The sequence below is a fragment of the Amblyomma mixtum genome, chromosome 2 (assembly GCF_055824585.1).
Source record: "Amblyomma mixtum isolate Tamu chromosome 2, ASM5582458v1, whole genome shotgun sequence".
Lineage (NCBI taxonomy): Eukaryota > Metazoa > Arthropoda > Arachnida > Ixodida > Ixodidae > Amblyomma > Amblyomma mixtum.
The window spans coordinates 91075593-91084991 of record NC_143013.1 but is presented as its reverse complement, the minus strand read 5'-3'; positions in this window follow the sequence as shown (position 1 = coordinate 91084991).

Genomic DNA, 9399 nt, shown 5'->3' with positions numbered 1-9399 from the left:
CCGTTTGGCCACCTCTATACGCTGCCGCTCCGTGGAAACCCTCGCTGTTGGTTTGCGGGGCGCGTCACTAGCCATCGCGGAACCGTCACAGGTTAAGTCGTCGGCGTTCGCCTCATTGTCAGTTTGTGATCCAGCCTGCTCTGGCTCACTACCATGAGAGTTTATAAGGCTTACAGGGCCACGTTTGCCCTCTTCACCCGCGTGCTCTGCTGGCGCTGCGAATTCTGGAGCCTTCGAACTGGTGAGGACCTGCGCAGCGTTATCTCCAAGACTAAGGCCCTTTTCTTTGGGCAGCCTATCCAAGCGATTTGGGAAAATCGAGGGATGCTGCATAGGCAGGTCTTGGGAGACGGCTGCCTTGGTCAGACGCAGCTCGAGCGGGCTCTCGATCGCGACGCGGGCAGTAAGTTGGTCGTGTTGGATACCTTTTGCTATCCTTATACTGGCGGTACAGCAGGCCAGAACGGAGCTGGAAAGGTATGTTCTTCCGTGACACACCTATGTCACTTTGGTGACTCAAGTTGCGTAGAGATTGGTCTTTCTCTTGCTCAGCGGTGAACGTTTCCCCGTCCACACGAAGGAGTTCGAGAAAGCCATCTGAGTGGGGCAACACTAGATTGGTATTCAATTCCTCACCTAGCCCCAGGTCATCACTTGCGCCTGCTTCGGAAGACTCACTATAGCCTGCACTACTGTCGGTACTCTTTACCCCTGTGCTACCAGTAAGTCCTGGGCTGGCTCGTCATTAGGTAGCGCGGAGCCGTCACAGCTTAAATCGCCGGCGTTCGTCTCATCGTCTGTTGGTAACAAAGCCTGCTCTAGCTCATCACCGTGAGAATTTACAGGCTTCGGGCTTACAGGTTGAGGTTTGCCCTCTTCAACCACGTGCTCTGCTGGCGCCGCGACCTCACGAGCCTTCGAAATGGTGAGGACCTGCGCAGCGTTATCTCCAAAACAAAGGCATTTTTCTTGGGGCAGCATATCCAAGCGATTAGAGAAAATCGAGGGATGCTGCTTAGGCAGGTTTTGGGAGACGGCTGCCCCGGTCAGACGCACCTCGAGCGGGCTCTCGATCGCGACGCTGGCAATGGGCAAAGACACGCTGGTTTCATTGGAGCATAACTCATTTTCGGGTGTTTGGTCGCGAGCGGCTGTCGTTCCCTGATCGTTGAACTGATCATTGTTTCGAGGCAGCGCTGAGGCGCATTCCTCGCTTACAATAGTTGCCACTTTCAGCGCGCGACTGCTTTCTGGAGGACTACCTTTTTGCGCTGCGCCTACGCCTATCTGGGTTGCAAGGACAATCTGTGCGGCATCGCGCTTTTCAGCTAACGCCGCGCTCTGGCTTGGAGCTCCACAGTCGCTGTCAGGTTTGCCCTCTTCAACTACGTGCTCTGCTGGCGCTGCGAATTCACGAGCCTTCGAAGTGGTAAGGACCTGCGCAGCGTTATCTCCAAAACAAAGGCCCTTTTCTTTGGGCAGCATATCCGAGCGATTTGAGGAAATCGAGTGATGCTGCTTAGGCAGGTTTTGGGAGATGGCTGCCTCGGTCAGACGCACCCCGAGCGGGCTCTCGTTTGCGACGCGGGCAATGGGCAAAGACACGCAGTTTTCATTCACGATTTTAATTTCACTTCGCGCCGAAACCTCCTGATTTAATGTCGAATTCCTCTCGGCGCGCTTCGCCAGTAAAATTTGCAACTCCAAACGCATTAAAGCAAGTTGCCTTTCATCGGCTTCCTTGAGACGAAGGCGTTCTTTTTCTATCCTGTCAACCTCCTCCTTAGCGGCTTCCTTGCGGTAAAGGCGTTCTTTTTCTATCCTGTCAGCCTCCTCCTTAGCGGCTTCCTTGCGGTAAAGGCGTTCTTTTTCTATCCTGTCAGCCTCCTCCTTAGCGGCTTCCTTGCGGTAAAGGCGTTCTCTTTCAACCCTGACGGCCTTCTCCTTGCGTTCCTTTTCAACCCTGTCGGCCTTCTCCTTGCGTTCCCTTTCAATCCTGTCGGCCTCCTCCTTAGCGTTCCTGATTCCCTCCTGAATGACTTCCCAGGTCTCCCAAATTTTGTCACCCTCCTCCTTAGCACCACATTCCTTAATAGCCTCAATCAGCTGCGGCTTTCTGTGACTTTTCCTGGCCTCAATACCCAGCTTTTCACACAGCAACATCAACTCTGGCTTCTTTAGCTTGCTCAAATCCATGGCAACTTCCGAACGAGGACTTTCAAAATAAGCTGCTACGTGAAATGCTTAAGCGAGCACGTGCAGAAAAACAATCTACAGGTAGTGATAAATTTCCAGAGTTATCAAGCCTGGCAGATTCTTAACGAAAGTCAAGAGCTCACCACTGCTGAAGCCAGGACCAAGCGTGGAAGATCCCGCCGCTGCCAACCAGTTGATATGTTTTGCCGTGCTAGTAGCGTGTCCCACCAGGCAACGGGTCCAGGATCACCGCCGCATTGCCGAAGGAGGAAGGAACGTGGGCCGGAGACGGGGAGTAAGGGAAGTGAAGAAAAAAACTGTATTTACATGGTTACATGAATATTTACATTATTTACATAGAGCGGGACTGAGAATGGCTCTCAGTGGAAGGGGAACGTCTTCGTCAACCGTAGTCGACTGGAGCTAGCAGGCTTCTCTCGGCCACACTCACGGCCGAGTTAAATATCGTTCGGTTTCCCCAGATCCCTGGCTGGGGAATAATGGTCGACGAGCACTGTCCAATCGGATGGACCGAAGGGGACGTTCTTGTTACCACCCACGGCTGGGCAGGTGCGGGTTTTTCCACTCTCTAGCAGCTGGGTCGATGAGAGGGGGAGATGCTGACTCATCCAGCCCTGCGGGAAAGGAATCTTCCGAAGTCTTCCAGCAGGTGAATGAACTTGCTTCCCCGCCGATTGCCCAGAACGCGAGTCGGGGCCACAGAATTCTTCAATTATCCGCCAGCGTGACCGGCGCCGGCACGTCGCCTCCTCTGTGGTCGCTCGGACAATACCTCCGGCGCGTCCCCGGCTTTCGCCGCTATAGTGGTCATCTCCGCTGTGGTCGCTCGGACAATACCTCCGGCATTCCTGCTACACTAATCCGCTCAAGGAATTTCGCTGGGGTTACTACTGACAATGGCCCTTGAAATTCCTGCTACACTAATCCGCTGAGGCTCGGAGGGGCATTCCAAGCATCCCACTTCCCATGGTCGTCGCGAGGTTGTCGGCCTTCTTGATTGTTCACGGTAGCTGCTTGATCGGGCCCACGTGGTCCGAAGTACGGTCACAACAGGGGGCAGATGGGGTAACCAACAAAATGCTAAGGAACCTAGATCTAGTCTCGGTCACGGCAGTCACAGATTACCTAAATGAGATATGGAAACGAGGTAGTCTACCTTCACAATGGAAACATGCCAAAGTAATCTTTATTCCAAAACCCGGGAAGAAACTTGAAGTGGGCAACCTCAGGCCGATATCGCTAACGTCCTGCCTGGGGAAGCTGATGGAACATGTCATATTAAACAGACTCCAGGAATACGCAGAGGAAAGGGAGGTATTTCCTGAAACGATGCTAGGCTTCAGGAGCAAGTTGTCCACGCAGGACGTCATGCTCCAGCTCAAAGCAGACATCATAGACCCGCCCAACAAAGGGGGCGCCAAAACTATACTGGGCCTAGACCTACATAAAGCCTTCGATAACGTCAAACACGAGGTCATACTAACTAATCTGGCGGAGATTGCCCCTGGAAAGCGGACCTACGATTACGTAAGGGACTTTCTAACCGGCAGAACCGCAGAAATAAATCTAGGAGACATCCAGTCAGAAACTATTAAGCTGGGAGATAAGGGAACTCCGCAGGGCTAAGTGCTCTCTCCTTTCTTATTCAACCTGGCGTTGAAGAACCTACCGCCGCTATTGAAGACTGTCGAAGGTATAAACCATACGCTATATGCGGATGACATAACAATATGGACGCATACAGGAAACGATGGGGAAATAGAACAAAATCTCCAACACGCGATCGATATTGTCCAGGAATACGCGGAATGGGCAGGACTAAAATGCTCGCCAAGCAAATCCGAACTTCTGGTGATCCGGGGGGCTAGCAAACGCGATACCAACGCAGGAGACATTCACGTACTGGTAAATGAGACTCCGGTAGCCAGAGTTGACAAAATCAGGGTCCTAGGACTTATAATACAGGACAATAGAAAGAACACAGAGACAATAAACAGGCTTAAGTCCACAATTAACATGACAACCAGGCTCATAAGGCGAATAGCTAACAAAAGACGGGGAGTCAAAGAGAAAGATCTCTGCCGAATGGTTCAGGCTTTCGTGATAAGCAGAATAGTTTACGCCGTTCCTTACCTCAAGCTAGGGCTGGCGGAACAGAACAAAATAGATGGGATCATAAGGCAGGCATATAAAGCAGCATTGGGGCTGCCCCAGTGCACTCCTACGGAAAGACTTCTTAAACTGGGGATCTACAACACCACCACGGAACTTTGCGAGGCACATATATTTGCGCAATTAAGGAGGCTTGCGACCTCACCCCCGGGGAGAAAGATCCTGAGCAACCTAGGATTACATGATAAAATTCCGGAAAGAAACGCGCAGGCAAAATTACAGACCAAAGTTAGAAAATTACTCACTATTAAACCACTTCCAAAAAACATGCACCCTGCTTTTCACGAAGGCAGGAGGAGAGCCAGAGCAAAGGCCCTGGAAGCCAAGCTCGAAGGCTCGGAACACACAACCTATGTAGACGCGGCGGAATACGAAGGAGGCGACTCCTTTGTGGTCGTGGCCGTGAACGACTCGGGTGAAACATTAACGGCCGGTTCGGTCAAAACAAAAAACTCAGGGACAGCGGAGGAGGCGGCTATCGCCATGGCAATGGCCAGCACCAAAGCAGTCACCATAATTAGCGACTCCAAGGTGGCTATCAACAATTTTGCGCGGGGTATGATCTCCCAGGAGGCAGAACGAATATTAAGACATAAAGACTGGGACCAAAGAGAGGTGGAACTAATATGGGTGCCGGCACACTCGGGGAACAGGGGAAACGAGTTGGCTCACAGTATAGCTCGAGGTTGTGTCAGCCGAGCAGTGAGCCGGGTCGAGTCCCCAAATTTCACGAGAGATGCATTCATATCATTTCACGAATACACCAATCAGTTTAAACTGGAAAGGAGGATCTATCCGCCACCAGACAAAAAGCTCGACAAAAGCCAGGAGGTAACGTGGCGTCGGCTCCAGACGCGAGCCTTTTTTAGCCCGTCGAGACTAGCACACATGTATCCAACACAATACAACGCTACTTGCAAACAATGCGGCGAGATAGCCGGATATGACCACATTTTATGGAGCTGCAAAAAGGCGCCGCCACCGGCGGACCTACTACCAGTCCCTTCTCTAGAGCGGTGGGAGGCTATACTGGCCAGCTCAGATCCGTTGACGCAAGTCCGGGCCACTGAGTGGGCTCACAAGGTCGCCAAGAGCCATGGGCTCGAAGTCACCTAGTATAATGCCCACTAGGGCTCAGTGCTGACAATAAACGTTTTCCAATCCAATGGAAGGCCCACCATAGCATCATAGAGCGCTGGAGAGGGCAAAAGCTCAATCGGACCCTTAAAAAGCGGCTGGCCGCGCTGCAAACACAAATTACTGAGTACGCTGAGGAGCTCTGCCGATGCAAATGGGGTCAGATTTGCGATAGTTTGGCTGGCAATCTGTCCTCCAAACGTACCTACCTGGCAACTCCTCCCTCCATCGCTTAATTGACCCCACGCAATCCAAAACAGCCACACAACACCAGGTCACACTCCTTATACACAAGACCGACCTTTCTCCCGACGCACTCATCAATATACTTAGAAACACACATACAACTCCCGGTACCTCAAACCCCCTGCCCGCCTATACAGGCGCTCCGAATGCCAAACTCGACGCAGAAATCACGGAAGCAGAAGTCAGAGCGACCCTCCTGACTCTCCGCTCTAACCCAGGAGTTGACCGGATTTCGAATACTATGCTCCGCAATTTGGACGATCAGTCGATCGCCCAGCTTACGGGGTACTTAAACAAATGCTGGCAGGAAGGCACTGTCCCCCAATCCTGGCGTCACGCCAAAATCTTATTCATACCAAAGCTCCACAAACCTCTTACACCTGCCAATCTCCGTCCAATCTCCCTAACCTCATGCCTGGGCAAGCTTTTCGAACACGTTGCACTCGCCCGACTCACCCACCACATGGCGGAGCAAGACCTCTACCCGCACAGCATGGTGGGCTTCCGTCCCCATCTGTCGGCACAGGACGCCATGCTCCAGCTCACAAAGGACATTTTCGATCCCCTCATTCCGGGTCACACAAAAGCTGTCCTAGCCTTGGATCTCTCCAAGGCCTTTGATCGCCTAGACCATCAAGCGATCATGGCAGCCCTCTCCCTCTTGAACATAAGTAAACGTATGTACACCTATATTCAAGCATTCCTTACTAACCGCACGGCCGAAATTCACTTCGGTCCCCACATATCCCCCCATACACCCTTAGTGGGGTTGGCACCCCCCAGGGATCCGTCCTCTCCCCTTTTGTCTTCAATGTCACTCTCATTCCCCTCACCCGCAATCTACAAACCATCCCTAACCTTCATGCCGATGATATCACGCTATGGACCACCTATGGCAGTGATGGAGACATAAAAAATACTCTACAATCGGCAGCTAACCTCACCCAAATATATGCGCGGAGTATCGGACTCTCCTGCTCTCCGGAAAAGTCGGAGCTCCTTATCATCCGCCCCACAGCCCCCATCATGGTGACACTGGAAAAACGGCACATCCCGGAGCTAAGCTCCCTCCGGGTACTGGGCCTCCATGTACAGAACAACGGGAAAAACACACTCAGCATACGAAAACTCAAGCAGACAACGGTGTCGATATACCACCTAATCCGCCGCGTTTCTGCACACCACCGGGGCATGAAGGAGCATGACCTATGTAGTCTTATTCATGCTTTCGTCCTCAGCCGCTTTACCTTCACGCTCCCCTACCTGAAACTCCAGGCCGGGGAAATCTCCACCTGGATGCCATGATCCGAACAGCATTTAAGACAGCACTATACACCTACCCCTAAATACCTCAACCGAAAAACTCCTCCAACTAGGCCTGCACAATACGGTAGGGGAGCTTATCGAGGCCCACCGACAGGCACAATACATACGTCTCGCGAAAACCACCACCGGCAGACACATCCTACACACCCTCGGTATCCGCCTACCAGCCACGGATCCCACACAGCTCCAGGTCCCCCGCCACATTCACCTCGAATTATTTATTAAACCTCTCCCCAAAAACATGCACCCCACCTACCACGAATCCCGCCGCAGAGCTCGCGCACGGGCACTCCACAAACACTATGGCACGGAACCGTATGCCGTTTGGGTGGACGCCGCATGCACGGGCGGGGACGCGGTTGTAGCCACCACGAACCCCTCCCTCCAACCGATTTCCACCCTTCGCATAACTCCTACTGCCACTTCGGAGGAGGCCGAAGAGGCCGCCATTGCCCTGGCCATCACACGGACGGAGGCCCGATATATTCTATCCGACTATAAAACTGTCATACTAAATTTTGCTCGCGGGAGAGTTCACGTCCCTGCATTTCGCATACTGAACTACCTCGCCGCACACCCACCCCGCCGCATGGAGTTGATATGGGTGCCTGCCCACTCCGGGAATCCCGGAAACGAGGCCGCCAACGCTTTAGCCCGAGCTTCTCTCAACCGGGCACCGGTGGCCTCCGACCTGGGGTTCTCGCGGGAGCGCATGCACTCATTCAGTGAAATGACGCAGGCCTGCAAAGCCGAGCGTCGGCTCTACCCTCCACCCCATCCCTCCCTCGACCATTATCATCAGACACTTTGGAGGCGGCTTCAAACACGCACATTACCCTCCCCTTATATGCGCTCGCGTTATCACCAAGTCTTCACAAACCCCTACTGTGCCCTCTGCCACCACCCCAAAGCCACTCTAGACCATATCATTTTCCTCTGCCCGGCGGACCCTCCCCCGCGGGGCCTGGAGCACCTTACCACTTGGGAGGCTTGGGAGACCCTACTGCGTTCTGAGGACCCGGCCAAGCAAGCCATCGCCACCGGCCGGGCTGCCAGCGTCATGAGCCTCCGGGACATGAACGTTTGAGTGCAGTGGGGCCGAGCGGGGGCCCACGGACCTGTGTGTCCCAAACTCCCCAGTTGTAAATAAAGTTTTCACCACCACCACCGTCTTTCGGGTCAGCAGCCGAGAGCCGTAGCCACTGAGCCACCGAGGCGGGATAAAAACCCGCGAATCCAGTTCAGAACACATGGATGAATATTAAGGCGCGATAACTTTAATAAGAGACGACCATGGGGGACCTTACCGAACGCTTTTTCGAAGTCTTTTTTAAAAACACTACATCGGTCGGGATATTACGATCAAGGTTTAAATGTAAGTCGTGCAGGAAGAGTGCCAGTTGGGTGTCGCAGTAATGATTTTTGGGTGTCCACCGCGACGGTTGATATATATGCAATGGCTCTTGCAGCCGCAACAACACAAAAGTGCGATTCAGGCGTCCACTGACCCAGGGAGTCAGTTATGAGCGCTTCCTTTCCTTAAAATGATCGGAGTGTAAAACGTCAACGCCAATGAACACAGTGAACGCCGAACGGACAACGGCGACGGCGACGCCGCGAAACGGGCGCCAAAGAGCTCGCTCTAAAACACTGCAATCAAAATAGAGACCGCAGTCACCAAATAAAAACCTCACATGCGGGAAGCCCGCCACGGGCCAAGCGGTTCGGGGAAAGCGGCGGTGGGTTGACCACAAGGCTTTCACCAAGCACGCTAGAATTTCTGAAGTGTCTTCGGTAATTTTTTTCCTTTTTGGACAAGTGTGAACGCGCCTTAAATAAAAAATAAGGTTGGACGAAGCGAAAAACCTGCTTGCTTCAGTGATGGTCAGTGGATGCACTGAAAAAGGCAGCGACAGCGACGAATTCAGTCCGAAACTTAGGGCTTCGACAGGCGCCGCCATGTTTGTCGCCACGGATTTTTTTTTTTTTTTTCGGCGGCGGAAATTGGTCCTGAACTCATCGGGCTCGCCGCGCCGCTTTTCGCCCTGGTCGGAGTCAAAAGCGGCCGAGTCCGCTTCGCTCGCCGGATTTTTGAGCAAGAGTGAAAGGGCGTGACCGGCTGCACAGTTCGCGCCGGCACGGGTTCGAATCCCAGTCGCGGCAATATGTATTTTATTTATTCAAGGTCAGGCTTCAGTGAAGACCCAGATTTTGCGGCTTTGGTCGTGAAGTATGCCACCGCCACGGCCGAACCCGTGTTGAACTGCCAGTCTCCCGCGCTGCTTTGCATGTCGTCATTTC